The sequence below is a fragment of the Larus michahellis genome, chromosome 20 (assembly GCF_964199755.1).
Source record: "Larus michahellis chromosome 20, bLarMic1.1, whole genome shotgun sequence".
NCBI classification, from domain to species: Eukaryota; Metazoa; Chordata; class Aves; order Charadriiformes; family Laridae; genus Larus; species Larus michahellis.
Window position 1 is genome coordinate 4,411,823 of NC_133915.1, and position 15,788 is coordinate 4,427,610.

The following is a 15,788-nucleotide window of genomic DNA, read 5'->3' on the forward strand; positions in this document are numbered from 1 at the left end:
GTACTTTCTTCTCTTTTTGACTATTAAGAACATAATTCCACAACCAGCACTGGATGCAGGAAGTTGCTTCTTGCAGCACTGAAGGGGTTCAGTTATATGTAATTCTACATTCTTGGACCCAAAATACCTCTGAAAGAGATAAACAGCTCTATCCTGTAAAAATTCCAGCAATCCCATAACTAAAGTACAGCAAATAACACTGAATTATTGGGAGAAACTTATCCTTGTTGCCAGACAAAGAGTTAAAAGTCTGTATTTGGGCTGCTCCATATGCATTGCATGCCCTCTCTGAATAGGATTATGCTCAAATTCCCCACACTGGTAATTATTATATGTAAATACCCAAAGTCGATTTGCCAACTGCATGGTTGTATTTGACATCTGCATATTTCTTCCATACACCCGTAACTCTGCCTGCAGACAGCTGCCTGTTTGTATAAATCTGCCATTTGACTTTATGAATCTCAGGAGTTGTAGTGTAAGCAGGTCAGGTTTTGTGTAAAAATTTTGGAATTAATGAGAGCCAACTGCACAGGCATTTCTGGACGAAGAGGCAGAGGCTGGGGCGGGCCGAAGGAGGCGGGGATGTTGTTTGTTCGCGGAGATGATGAGCAGTAAAACCCTAATGGTCAAGACAGAGCAAGTCCAGCACTGTTGCAATTAAAGCTAAAGGCTTTAAAACACAAGCCTTTTTTTTTTAAAAAAAAAAAAAAAAAGGATAGATACATTTAAAATTCATCTCCAACACTTGACTCTTGTCAAAGCTCTGAGTGTGCTGAAGAGGCCACAGTTGTTTTGTCGTTATTAAGAAATGGAACTGGAGGCCAGAGCTGAGGGGGATGCAACGGGCATCCCACTTCCAAAGGCAAAACCACAAACATTAGCGATCCACACGGAACAAACACGGAAACTTTGAATTGTTTCAGAAATAGAAGTCAGTAGCTACTTCATTTTGCCTTGAAAAACGTAACCTACTATTTCAATCCATAATTTAAGGAAAGAATCAAAAGTATGAAAATAGAAAAATATTTTAACAAAATGCACTCAGTACTTCTGATTTTTTTCTTAGGTTTCACTACGAAATAATTTCACACAAAGTTTTGGCAGGAAGCTTTCACTTGGCTCTAGAGAGATGTTTGCTTTATTACAGATCTCTCAATAAACGCAATAACATTTGACATGTCTTAAAAGATCTACTTTAAATTTTGGAGACATGGGGAAAAGAAAGCAAACGGGGTCCCGACAGAGAACACTTCTCAGCGTGTGTTGAAGTAGTTATTGCAAGGATTGCATAGAGAAAAACTGTATTACTCAGACACTGAACAACAGGATTATGGTAGAAAATAAAATGAATCAAGGACTGTTACTGATCATACAATTCATTGGAATGGAAGGCATCTGAAGATTACTTTCAGTTTCTAAAAATTACCGGCTATAAACAAATATCTTAAAGAGTGATCTCAGAAGCACAAAGGTGTCTAAACTTTTTTATGCATGAAGGCAAGAGAGGGAGAAATAAAAAAAAGGGGGGGGGGATAAAAAAGGGGTGAAATATTACACCCTAGTCTTTGAAGAAATTTCAACCCACAGGATACTCTTTGCTGCCATGAATAAAGGAGGCAACAAGGTCTAAGACAAGGTTTCAAAAGCAGGAGGAAGAAAAAGTGGAAGAGAAGAGATTTATAAGTTTCATCCCAATAGCAAGTAGGATTCTGTTTGCCAAGGTTAGCTGACACAAGCACAAAAATGTAATAGCTATGAATTTGTCTCCAACAAGATCTATTGTCACTTTGAGATGATGGAACCTGTTCTATCATCTGACTTTTAAAATATATACACAAAGCAAGACATGCTATTAACTTATAAAATAATACTGGTTTTGAAATTTTAAGAGGATACCTGGTATGTATAACTTAAAGTGGAAATAAAACGAGTATGTGGTTAACCATTTCCCCAGTGAAATGTCACTCTCTAGCAAGCGTGCATGAAAGACTTTAGGCCATCTCACTCATGTGAATAACCCTACGTAAATCAGCATATAAAAAAAAAAAAAAAAGACAAATGTCTTCACAAAACAGTAGTTCTACTGAAAGCACAAAACTGAAACCGCTATATGAGCGGAACCTTCCTACCGAAATATCTTTTCTTAGGGCAAAATGTTGGATAAAAGAGGATGGTAGGCAAACTTACATCAATTTAAATAATCATCAGAATTCCTTTAGCTAGATAAAAGTAAGTGGCGGCCATAACAAGCTGCAGGTTTCTTGTAGACGTTTGTTCAAGCTGCATTAGTTGACCACTTTCAGTGTTGCAGTCATTAATGAAGCTTCGGTGACATTAATTGTTTCCAGTTTCCCCAGGACAAGCAGGAGGAAGAATCGCTGCTCCTTTCCCACCGCTGTGCAGCACGGCGCAGCGCGCACCTTCCCACACAGACCCCCACAGCCCCACTCCCCGTTTACACCAACTCTGTTCCTGCTGATCATTCTTTTCCTTTTTCTCCTGCTAATGATCGAGAGAGAGAACGAGGCAGGAAAAGCCCAAGACTGAGAGGAGCAGTGATATACTGTCCCTTGACGTAACCCCCAGTTCTGGGCTACAAACGCTTACGAGACCTGCACAACTGAGTCTAGTCAGCAGATTTCTAGCAAACATCTTACACGATATTAAAATTAAAAAAGTGAAGATTTTTCTATTAAAAGCTGGACAGAAGAATTCTCTAGAGCTCCACGTATTTTAGGAATTCTCAGGTCATCCTGAAGAAATCAGGACCTTTGTGCATGACCACGTCTATTTGTTTGACACTTCAAAAAACTCTTCAGACGATACTGTTTTTTTTCCGGTTCTGAAAGTGGCCCCTCCAGGTAAAGCACAGTGCTGACAAAAATCCTGAACACGAGGAGTTACTCTGATTTATATTATAGCCTACTACAAGATTTACAATAGAGAGCAAGATAATTCCATCATAAGGTTTGAAAAAGCTGAATTTGAAAGAAATAGACTCACGGCTAAAGAAGGTGATATCCTAGATAAGCGATGAACTTGAATATTGCTCCAAGCATTTCAAAACTTAGCTTGTTCACAGCAAACCATCATCCTGAAATCACACTGGAAAAGAAAACATGTTAACAACTCATTTCTCTAGTGTTGGAAAAGCAGATTAACCTCAACTTCTGAACGCACACAAGCTGTGAGACAGAGCTGAAATGCGAGGACACGTTATTATTGCAACCAATGATCAAGCTAGGAAAAAATGATAGCAGGTATTTCTTCGAAACATTCCTAACCAAATAGTCTTTTAAATAGAACTGTAAATGTTGTTTTTATAACCATGTTGGCAATATAAATGCAAACTCCTACAGACCTGAGCGGCGCTCAGGGATTTCAATGATGAAAATCTGAGTACAGTGGGTATCTAAAACAATTGTACGAGGGTCATTAATGCATTTTCCTAACCTCAAAAAAACCCATAGCTTTTGCTATAATCATTATTATTTTCTGCACAAGCAATTATTTCACAATCGTCTAGAGCAGCACTGAACAGAGTCAGACATTTGACGTGCTTTACTTTTTACTTTGAGGGCTGGTACCCAGCCTTGGAGCACCAATACTGAAAAATAATAGTGTATGTCACAGCCAGCCCCTGATACAGATGGTCTTCTGAATGATATTTTATTTGCCACACAGGATTCTTCCCAGTGGCACTGGATGTTCAGATACAGGAAAAATATGGGACTCGATAGCTTTTCCCTCTTCTCGCTCTAAAAGTTTGCACGCCAACTGTAAAATGAGTCTAAAGCAAAGTTCTTCCTAAAGCATAAACAACTGAAAAATGCACTCGAATATGAAACCAGAAATAGGGCTGGTTTGAAACCCGTTTGCAGTGAAGGGTTGCTTCCACTAATCGCACAGGTGTTAAAGCAAATCACTTCTAAGAATAAAGTCTGTAAGATCTGAACCGTGTTCCAGTGCTCCAAGCGCTCAAGCGCTCCAAGGTTGTAGGAACAGAAGCTCCATGAGCACGTGGGAAGCTGGGTGCACGGCAGAGGAGCTGTCGCCAGAGCTCAGAGGCACAAGACACACGGGTGCTGCACATCGTACGCAGTCACCTGCAGGGGCGCGCTGGAAGGCATTCCTGAAAATAAGATGCTGAAAAAAATCCAATCTCTAGACCGGATCAGCAAAGCGCCATCAGGACAGCAGGCAGTAAAGCAGACTTCCTTTCTGCACAGGAGCTGTGCCGACATTTGCCAGCGTAAGTAACTCCGAGAGACCTTTTCTGCGAGGGAAGCAGCAGGTGCGGAACACGGGTGACCCTCAGCAGGAGGGGAGGCACGTCTGCGGCTGCCCAGTCACGCCTGGCAAATCAGCAGAGGACCTCGGCTGGCACCTCTTGCCTTCCCTGAATGCTCTCGCTGCCGTTTGCCTTTGGGGGACTTTGCACGCCATTCCCCACCATCCTCTGAAGGATCGCCTGTAAAGCTGTCTCTAAAGGGAAGTTGTGCAAGAGCGGTAGTAACTTCCTTCTTTGTTTGTTCAAAAGCATTGCAGGGAGAGTCACAGCCACAAAGTACACCACCTCCTGAGCAGAATGAGTCATTCTACAAATTACCCCTCATATAAACACCAGCTAAGGAAAGGATGCAAAAATCTATCCCGGTTGGAGAATTTGAGCCAAAATGTATGCTGAACCCTTTAGTTGATGCAAATTAAACCAACACTTGCAGGTGTCATTACCCAAATCCATCCCTGGTGCAAACACTATTGACTGAAGTGTGCGAGGGTGAAGAGCGCTGTACCCATTGGCACGTGAATTGTGAAGAGGAATTACAGGAATTGGTTTCCTGCTACATTTCTCCTAATATATACGTCTCAGGACAAATCTTTATATGCCACTGAATCTATGATCTTTCTGCTTCAGCTGCAAACAATTTTCTATGGACTGTTCTCCACAGGATCCGTGCTGAGAACTTCACTTTAGCCGCCCATGAGCCATGGCAAACCAGCAGGACTCTCAGGAAGCCACCGGTTCTAAAAAAAAATTGTGCCAGGAGCACTGGATTCCTTCAGTCCCCTAAGGGCTCCCTCCTCTCCACCTCCTCGGCTCTGCAGTCAGTTCTCTACATAGACTGGAATGAATTATCGGAGACACGTGGCTGAGCAGCCAAGCACAGAAACAGAATACAACAAGAGAGAACCCACCAGAGGTGCGAGCAGAGGGCAGGGGTATGCAGGCAAGAAGAGAAAGACTGTCCCAAGGGGCAGCTTCCCTGAAAACGGCATGCTTTTGTTACTAATATGCCTACTAAATACACTAATATAGAAATAGAGCAGTAAATAAGAATCGTGTGGGAATAAGAAACTGTAAGGGAGGAGATTTTCTATTCTGTTGGGACCATATTAGCTCATTTCATCAGCCAGACCCTCAAGAGCAGTACTTTACTTTGCATGAGCTCAGAAAAATATCTTTACACTATATTCCTGAGACAGGTCCACAGCCTGTTTTAGGGAGGAAGACAGATACGTAAAAAGCAGCTGAATTTTCAGAGCAGCTTTAATGTAGGCAATTTTACACAGAATTAGGTATCTCATTAGTAGAGGAAATGGCATGCATACCCAAATAAAGGGACAGACCATGACTTTGAATTAAATCCTGATTAACAGGGAGCATGAATCTGAGCTAACACCAAGTTTGCTTGGGGAGCTGCCAACAATCCACCCTCTCAGGGTTTCCATAACACTCCTGCTCGCCAAGGACCATGGAGGAAAGCACAGCCCTTTCCAAGCTCCGCTTTGTTCCCTGGAAAGGAAGGTTTAATCCTGACCCCTCGGCATTTAGAAGTTTCTTCTTCTTCCTCACACTAGCTGGCCCACACACAGCACTACTGTACTCTCGATAAACGCCTGGGCTTGCTTAAGGATTGACAAGGGACGTACTTCAATATTACTCTAAACAACGTTTTGGGAAGATCTAATCTTAGCTTCGAACACGGATTCACTGTGCAGTCTAGGACAAGCTGCCTCAGTTCTCTGCCTCAATTCCCCATCAGTGAAGTAACGATGATGACAATAATTACCACTGCTCTTAAAGCTTAGTCCCAAGTAATATTGTCAGTATAAATCTGCAGCACTCAGGGAATTGAATGTACTCAGCACTAGATAGACACAAATCACAAGCTGTTTTATCATCCTACAAAACATTCAGCAAATGACATACTTCCTCAGCTAAATCAGGATAAAAATATAAAAATCTCAATTTTCCTCTAACATTAGTTGTATAAAAGAAGGAGGAATTTCATCCAGGTTACTTAGTCATTAGGCTATATAATTAGTTTTAAGAAAAGAAAGAAATAGGCACTTCACAGGCTGATTCATCCCACTCCAATACAGGCCAGATAAATTGCTTTTATACCTTAGCATTAAAGGAGCCATAAGAACACTCAAAAAATAGGCCCTTAAACTTGCCTACCCTGCTCATATTAACAGAGATGAATTTCATTCTAACTGAAAATCCAGGCAAGCTTTAATTTTGGACGAGCCTTGGATTGTCAATTAAGTTTTTCCAAGCTTTTAATTTCATTTTGAGATATTGGTATTCCCACAGAACCGTTCCTGACCAGCTCTAACGCTGGAGCATAGATGGACGGGTTTTGTCTGTGTTAGCCGCACGGTTGGACTCGATGATCTGAGAGGTCCCTTCCAACCTAGACAATTCTATGACTGCAGATTTGTTTTCTTTTCGGTCATGTTTTTTCTATAACTTATTTTATTAAACATAAAACAAACTTCCAATACGACGACAGATTTTGGTGAGGGTAGCATCCCAAAAAACACAGGGCGCCTCAAGCTTTTGCAAAACCACAAACAACCCACAAAACCAACTAGTATCTCGCCATTTATTCTGTCCAATCTGTTCTACAACTTGACATGGTCAGTTGGCAAAGCATTTTACCCTAATGAATAATTTGGAGCATTTAAAACAGCCCCCACAATCAACTCAAAAGTACCGCGTGGCCCCGTATGTTCCGTCGGCTGCCCCACATAAAGGTGCAATCGGTGTCCAGAAGGGCTGGCAGAGGCACCGGGTTTTAAGAACTACATTTTAGTAAAAATCTAACGATTACACAAACACAACTAAAATTTAGTTATATGCTTATAACTCCCAAAACATCTCTCTAACACCACCACTTCAAATTAATAACTGGCAAAATTGCTAAAAGGAAAGGAATCTCCTCGAAAGGCTTTGCAATAAAGCAAACAACGGGGTTATTTAAACATCACAGTCACCAGCATTATAACTGGATCAAAAGCTTCTGCCATGTTTTTATTGTCCACAGGCCTTGGGAAAAGTTGCTTTTGCTTTCATTAATAACACTCTATTTGATACTCGCTGATTTGAGTTCAACTGCGCTCGTACCTCCATTCTACTCCTGGGGCAAAGGGAAGTGCTAGGCTCTAAAATAAAATCCTCTCGAGATTTGCTCTCTAACTTCTAGTGACTTTTTATCCTCTTCATGTTTCAAACTCGTTTCTAACATGAGCCAAGTAAACGACCCCAAATGGCAAAGGTCACCCAGTACGGCTACTGCTGGAGTGGATAATAGGAAGGAAAGCCCATTACACTAGTTATTTTTCCATTAGATGCCACTGAACAAATAGTGCTCTCCTAAGTGGAGTCTTGGCTTGATTCTCCTTTGTAATTAGAGCAGTTCTCCAGTTCACAGTCCTATAAAACCCATCCAGTTACCTGAACGCATTTTACCCAGCCTTGGAAGACTGAAAAAAGCTGAAATATCAGGTGTGATAATTCAGACCAGAATTCGCACGGTTGGGAAGGACGTGACCTGGCCAGGGGATCACAGAAGCCAGTGTCAGGAGCAGTGGAGGTGGCAAACGGCAAAAAAGTGTTCACTGATTCCCACAGTACTAAAAATAAGAGGGATCTGACAAGCTTCAGAGGTAGAAAAGTTAGAGCACAGAAACAGAATTTCAACATTCAGAATAATTAAACTGTGGGATCATCAGCATGGGATATAATGGAGGCAAAATACAGAAGTGGCTGTCATTCAAGATTATATCAATTAATACCTTTTATTTGCTGAATAACTAAAAACACACCCCCCAATTGTCAACTTAACCTCTATTTTTTCCAGTATTACACAAACATTGGAGGATTTTTTAATGTTAAACAAAATGGTTTAAGTTTTAAACTTCTAATCCCTTTAAAAATAGACAATATGTATTTTGGCAGTTTCCACGATGCAATGGCACTAAGAGCATTATATTATGAAGATAATCAGCTGATATAATTTGATTTCTCCCAAACATTTTTAATTTCATTTAAAGGTATTTCAAGAGAGTTAATAAATTGTTTTGCTGATCTGTTAAACAGCCCTTTCTGTGAATAAACAATTTAATGAAATGGTGTTATTCACCTCTCTATACCACAGATGGAACATTGTTAATTAACTATTTATCAGGGCGACGTGCCTACCCCTCTGCCAAGATTTAAATTTCAAACATGCAAATTCACCTCAGGATCCGTCACCTTCCGTGGTGTTGCAGTAAGGATGCTTCAGGACGCGTGAGGATGTGTTGTTAGTGGCCAAAAATGGGAACGTGACATACAGAACTTGGGAGCTTTTTCACTAACCCCGTTAGAGCAGCCATTTGATCCCTCCTTTTCCACGTCTTACCGTGATTATTGTTAAAGCAGTTTGCGACTCTTGGACTTAAAGGATGCTTTTACAACTGTCATTTCAGCAACAAGTCACTGAGTTGGCGTGTTACGCAGTAACAGTTCCAAACAAAAGCAAGAATAAACATAAAACAAAACCCGTTTCATAAAGTCCAAAGCAATTTAGGACGATTCCACTCAAACACGACTGCAGCAAGGCATTTCTGAAAACTTTGCTCCCCGTGTTTAATAAGATCCTGCACTTCAGACAGGGCCATAACAAAACCAGGATGGCCTTTTACGTCTCTTCACACTCCATCACCCAGTTGTGAAGATGAACTTATTAAATATTGAAATCCCCAAGTCTTGCCTGGAGCCCAGAATCATGTATTGCAAGCCAGGCATTTTAAGCTGTACGTGTTAATTGCCGCAGAAGTACTTTCCCAGCCGTCCCCTTCTCCACCTCCCCTCCCTTTCAGGGAAAAGGGCTAAAACACACTCATGTGGACAAAACCTTCAGCTCAAATGAAATTACCGAGTCCTAGTAAGATTGGATTTCACGCACAGGTGGCTCTTGCAGGTGTAAAACTAAAGGAAGATAACTCAGTGCTGACTGGCTGCCTTTACTTAATACTGTTGTTCGAAAGGATATTGCTGTTTAAAAAAACCTATCTAAGCATGGAATATGCAGATCAGCAAGTTTTGACTTTTTTTTTTTGTCTCAGGACTATAATTTACACTAGAGCAAAATCGCAGCCCAAGCTGAGAACCCATCTCGCCCCAAGCCTCCTCTTCTCCAGACACAATTAGATGGTTGCACTGGGTGCACTGGAGATACCACACCACCAGTAGCTACTCGGGCTCTGGCATTACCTGTGTCTCAAAATTCATGCTGGTACACACTACAAACTTAAAGGCAATTTGCAGAGAACGTTTTAGAGCTACGTTTCTTGATTTCCCTCCGTATACTGTTCTTTCTTCAGTATCCAGAAAACACTTTCTGTACTACAAGCAAAGGTATATAAAACCAGCAATAAAATCGTGCCCTAATGCAATCAAGCTTTGCAAACCCCAGCTAGGCAACGCAAACGGGGCTTTTTGCCCAGCACAGGTAAATAGGTCCTAAAAACCAACACATGAATAAGGCAGAGAAGGAATCTGAAAACATACAGAACTGACCCTTGTAAAAGATGACATTTTAATGGAAAGTGGCACAGTGACAGGAAAATTCGACGGGAGACTATAGACAGAAATAAAAGTCTTACAAGATTAGCATGCCCTTTAACAGTTGCTGCTTAAGGACTTTTCTGCTTGGAGAAGTTAGTGCTCAGCCAACTAAGGCATGTATTTCCAGCACGCGCGACTCCCCAGTAATTTCCTACATCAATAATCTGAAGCAACTCCATGCTAGACAGCTTTCTTTAAAAAGAAAGTCAAATCAGTAAGTAAAATGAGCATGTATATTACACGCGATCACTGTACAGTGATAGCACAGTTAATATTAATTATCAAGGCTACATATTAAAAATTTGAAGAACTTTTAAGTAGCCTGTGTCATAAAGAGATGGCTTTTGATGCACAAGAAAAGCAGCTACCTGAGAGGTTAGCTCTGAACTCATACAACATGTTACTTCACGCTAACGTCATGTAAACAGCTCGGACATATTTTAAATGCTGCATGAGCGCTAATGTTTTTGTTGTAATACAGTACAAGTTACCAGCATCTTCAACAGACGCAAAAAGACCCCAAGACATGGGAACACAAACTGTAGTTGCCACAAGCTGCCAGTCCATGAGCTGGGGAAGAAAATGGAGGAATAAAGCGAGAGAGGCCGCGCGCCCAGCGGGAGGTTGGCAGATGAAATACGAAGGCTAAGACCCACAATAGCTGCGTGTCAAGTCCAACGTGGTGATAGTCAATCTGTGGGTCTGAGATCAGGTGCTGGCATAAAGTGATTTATTTTAACTGAACAAAGTGTCTTGCCCCCTGAGGTCCGAACATAAATACAGCCGAGCTTCTTTCAGGCAGAATCCCAAAAGCAATCCTATAAATTGTGCCTCATTTTAGGAAGGTGTTTTCAAGGGGAGAAACAAATAAAATAAAATTTTAAAACTTCTCTCAACTGCAGGTACATTTCATAGTTTTACTTCCACGACAAAATGCTGCCAGGCTCATGCCCCAATTCTACACAAAGCAAACCTCTTAATTCCATGCAGGTAATTCAACAAGCCACACCAAACATTATTATAAACCCACAGAAGAGAATGACCTTCTTCCCTGACAGTTTCTGAGGACAATCTTCTCAAACAGAAAAAAAGAATGTTTGGGGTTTTTTTTAATGTTTAAAGAAACATAGCCACATTCAAGACTTTAGTTTCACCAGAAGCTCTCCTACGCTTGCAGGATACGTCCTTGGCACACAACAATCTCGCTAAAGAGGAGAGACAGAGAGCAAGAGAATTCCACGGTATTCTGGAGCACGATCCTCTCAACCATTTGCATCAGGATCAACCAGCAGTGAATCCAGCACATCCAACGCAATTTTCCATACCTAAATTGCAGGCTTGTGGAGAGCACAATAAACAGCTTACTTATCCCCCATGCAAACAGTTGAACTACCATTATTCTGAATAGTACGTCTTTTAATACAATTACCCAGCTTTTCGCCCTGAATGGAGCTAAGAAAAGGCTAGCTACAGAATGTGCAGCTGCATACCTGTGCAAAGCAGAAAATCGCCTCTTTTATCAGTGTTCAGCTTTACCTCTATTGAAGGTGGGCACCAGTGGGCTTAGTCAGCTGCTCCCATCAGCACTGGTGTTACTGGCGTGAACGGGAAATGGGTAGAGACCTGCCTCTGTGCTAACTGCCCAGATTCACGTCTCCTACGCCACATTCACAGCGTTTCGGTTGGAAGGAACAACTTGAATTCCTAGGGCTGCACAGCGCAGGTGGGCTCATGCACCACGTGCTGCTGGAGGACTTCCCGTGGCTGTCTGAAACTCCCAACGCATTCCCTGTCTGGGTCTGCTGTTGGGTTCCGTCACTGACTCGGGCGCATTGTGTATGACACGGCAGTCACGGTGCTGTGCCAAAAGGCAGCAGGCTATGTAATGACACCACGGAACTTCAAAACTAGATACACAAAGCCCAGGCCAGTGAATATTTCATGCTAAAACCTGTTCTACTGGCCTGTGATTTTACACATTGTGTTGTCTACGCTATTTTCTCCAAAAGGAAAAAACCCTCCTTGTTCTAGAGAGAAGCAATAATTTATGGCTTGCATTTACTGCTCTGAACTATAAGAGAGAGTGAGATGAACCAGCTCGACGTCCCCGTTCCCCACCTCCTTGTTTCCTGCAGGCAGTCAGCCGATACCCGCAGCTCCCAAGCCAGAACACAGGGTGCGGTATCTCATCAAGAGCAGATCTTAACACCCCCCTCGCTCCAAGACAGGGACAATTAGTGAATCGCGCAGCCTAACCTCTCAGTTCTTGGCTGAATTACTCCTCTTCAATTTTTCTTTGTGCTGTTTTATCCCCTACTGAAAGTTACATTTCCTTAGAGCATCCTAAACCACCCTTTCCCCATGGGTGCACATACCTTTCAACTGCTCTTACATAACTTTTATAGTCCAATTTTAAAAATTGTTTAGTGAAGCCATTCATACTTTGTCACTTTAATCTCCCCTTATAAATCCAACCCTCGATCTTCATCATTTTTGCTGTCCTTCCACAGCAGTCTATTCCTTAATTTCTGTTCTCTTGGGCAAGTTGAGAAAAGAAGATATCAAATATTTGAGCGTGTCCTACATTTTGCAAATTGTAGTAGCAGCTTTGGTGTACTATTCTGACCCATTGTGTTGTTTACTTTGCCTGTTGACTGCACTCTTTTGCTTAAAATCTCACTAACCTTTCAGCAGGGAAAGGATAACCAGATAATTAAAATACTGAATACTAAAAAGGTCATCATAATACTGTACAACACCTGAGCTACTACAATGTATTACGTATGAAAATTGTTGTATCTCACGCTTCTGAAGACAGCAAGAGAGAAAAAGAGCAAAGGATGGAGCATTAATCCATTCAAGTGTCAGAGACTGCAATGAAAGAAGGAAAAACACATTCTGAACTACCTAACGTTTTGATTTGTTTTTTTTTCCTAAGGAAATAGATTTCCCCTTACCTGCTCTGAGCTAAATATTCGGAATAAAGCAACCTTTCAAAAAGATCCGAAATAGGGAAGAAAGTCCGGCCTGGAACAGAATGAGTTGGAAGACTCTGCTACGAATAACTGAAGTATTTACTCCAACCTTTGCTTCCTTAATATCCTGATAGCGTTAGTGCTGCTTATATGATGATGGTATGTACACCAAAATGAGACATGGGAAGAAATGACCTTTCTCACAGAGGTTTTCAGTTGCAATAGACAGGGCAATCAATGGTGGAAGACGCTTTGTTATTTATGCTCAGGAACAAGGACTACAAAGTTGCTGAAAATCCTGCAGAGAGTTTCAACAGCACGTACACAGTAGTTGCATTTCCATTAAATAATGTCTGAATGAAAAAAATCAGCATTTCTAGAAATCAGTCAGTATTGGGAATCATGTTGGATTAATGTTGGATCACGTAACACCACGCCTTCAGCTAAGACAGTGGCAAAACTGAAGTTCTCCACAAAAAGTGCATCTAATGTTGCTTTTCTAGTTTTTTCGAAGGGAATAAAAGTTACAGCATTTCCATAATAAAAAACAGAAATCTCTTTTGCCGACTTGCCACTGTTATAAAAGTGTTGAAGTGTACAAACATCAAGAGAGGAAATCTCAAAATATTTCAGAGTTTTGCGGTTACAGCTTTCTGTTATGTCGTATTTTTGTTCCAGTGAAAAGAATATATATTTTAGCTGTTGAAACACACAAAGTCCATTTTAAAGATATTTACAGAACAGAATTTATCCACAGCTTTTTGGATGACAAGTTCTAAGTAAAAAGAAATTAATGTTTCATTCAATGGAACAGATTCTGGTTTACGTGTCCTGCTGCAAAGGGGGTATAAGAGCATATGTGGTACATACATGTCTCTCTTTACAGCCCGGCCCCTTCTTTACAATGTTTACAAGGTCAAAAATGATACAAACACTAAGTTTTAACTACATTTATGTGGGTTGGCAGGGTAAGTGACAGCTATCAGGCTGCAAGGGAACTGTTGAATGAGGATGAATTTAGTCCTTTAGCTATGCAGCTGTTAGAGACTGAAAGCTTTGAACTGGAAGATGGAAAGGCAGTGGCAGCAAACCAGGACTTCATTCATCAATTAAATTCATTTTTCATAGTAGTGTAATGAATATCCAAGGGAGTGTTTAATGCCAAGCACAGGAAATAAATAAAGTGGAGCAAACTTACAGTTGAGAATGAGGATCTGGAGAAGCCTTCTGCAAGCTGGAGAGACTGCCGTTTTCTTGCCCAACAATCCATCCTTCACAGGAGAACGCATCTATTTCTGTAAGAAAAGAGAGGTCACTACGTTACAATATGAACAAAGAACAAACTTGGCTGAAGTTCGGCTCTCTAACGTTCAGCCTAGGATTTTAGCTGTCCTTTTCAAACACGTCAGCAAAGGTTAATACAGCCATCGCCCAAAATGCGGGCTAGGAAATAAAAAAAGGAGTGCTCCCTGCTAAGAACTGACTCTCTCAGTTCCCCTAAGCTATCACAAGTCAGGTATTAGCTTTTATTTCATACCAATACCAAACAACAAAATGCAATTTGGACTTACAGGCTTGGGTCTGTGATGTTGTACAGCCCTTGTTCCTGTGGGTCTGAGCTGGTGTAATAATTCCTGTCCCTCAGGGGCTGCTCTGAAACGGCACCACGGGAACGTGACTGTATTGTTTACAGACCCAACTTAGGTGTTTGATGAGCTCGGTATTTATCTATTGCTAGTTCTCAGAGGGTGCCAGCTCGCATGTAGACATACCACAGGATCCTTGAAAAGTGCCAGCCTAAGACGACTCACTAAGTGGAACACAGGATGCTTCTCTGAACCGGGAAACTTTCTCTTCTCACACTAGTATTGATATCAATGCTGAGCAAATAGAAAGTCATCACAGAAAATGATGTATTCAGCATTTTTGGCACTTGAGAAGCTGAAGACTTTTTAGAGTTTACTTGTCATTCAAAGGGACTCACCAAATATCTTTTGCAATTATTTTTAGGTCCAAAACCAATGTGTGAGCAGTTCACTCAAAGCATCATGGAAATTATTTATGTTTACAATTTGTGAGTGAGTACCAGCATGACAGCATGTAACAGAAAGGACATTTCAGCTCCATTTATATTCTGTCACACACTTCCTATTTAACCGCGGGCAAGCTGCAGTCTTCCCTAAGCTTCTCCTCCTTCTCTGTACATTGCTCTGGGCCAAACTCCCTCTGGATAACTGACAGCAGAATTTGTTTTCTCTTTTAGGGTATATGTAAAAAAAAGCATCACTTGGGAGCCTATCAAGAAACTTACTTCAAGCTCTGAGGAACCGAACAGCTACCCTTGATAAGGTAAACAGACCTCACTTACTACGTTAAAGCACATAAAAAAGAATTTATGCCAGATACTGCTGTCATCCTGGTAGACACCTGATAGGACAATTACCAGGTGAAACAAGTACTTACGATACTCAGAAATATTGACATAGCACGTGAGATGATCATTACCTAAGTGAATATGGAATAAGAGGTGCTGCCATATGTTTTATTTCCCTTATGTGTCTGTCTTAAGTTGGAAGAATATACTTGAATTTCTTTTTCCTGAGTCAATGCCAAATAACAGCATCCAAATCCAGTGTCTAGAGAATTACTTAGATTTTCTATTAATTACCAGTTTAAAATATTTTTTTTAAAACATATTATAGCAATGGGTAGTTACTAAGTGGGGTTTTTTTAAACGTACGGGGGGGGTTGGACTAGATGACCTTTAAAGGTCCCTTCCAACCCAACACATTCTATTATCCTACATATCATCATCAGTAGAACGTCTAGCACAGATGGCACCAGTAGAAGAAAGGCTAAAAGAAGTGAGGAAGAATATATTCAGATGACATAAATGGGTCCAACAGAAC

The 15,788-nt window shown here is 41.1% G+C and overlaps 1 protein-coding gene across 14 annotated transcripts in view; it reads right to left on the reverse strand.

Moving 5' to 3' along the window:
- LRRTM4 (leucine rich repeat transmembrane neuronal 4) overlaps positions 1–15,788 on the reverse strand; it is a 488,683-nt gene that overhangs the window by 390,858 nt on the left and 82,037 nt on the right. For 13 of the 14 annotated variants that reach the window (XR_012584259.1, XR_012584258.1, XM_074563451.1 and 10 more), the window contains exon 3: positions 14,078–14,174. The gene's annotated coding sequence lies outside the window, so the exon portion shown is untranslated. Of the gene's footprint in view, positions 1–3,006; positions 3,109–14,077; positions 14,175–15,788 lie in introns of all 14 variants that reach the window. The other variant, XM_074563450.1, reaches the window with a different exon arrangement.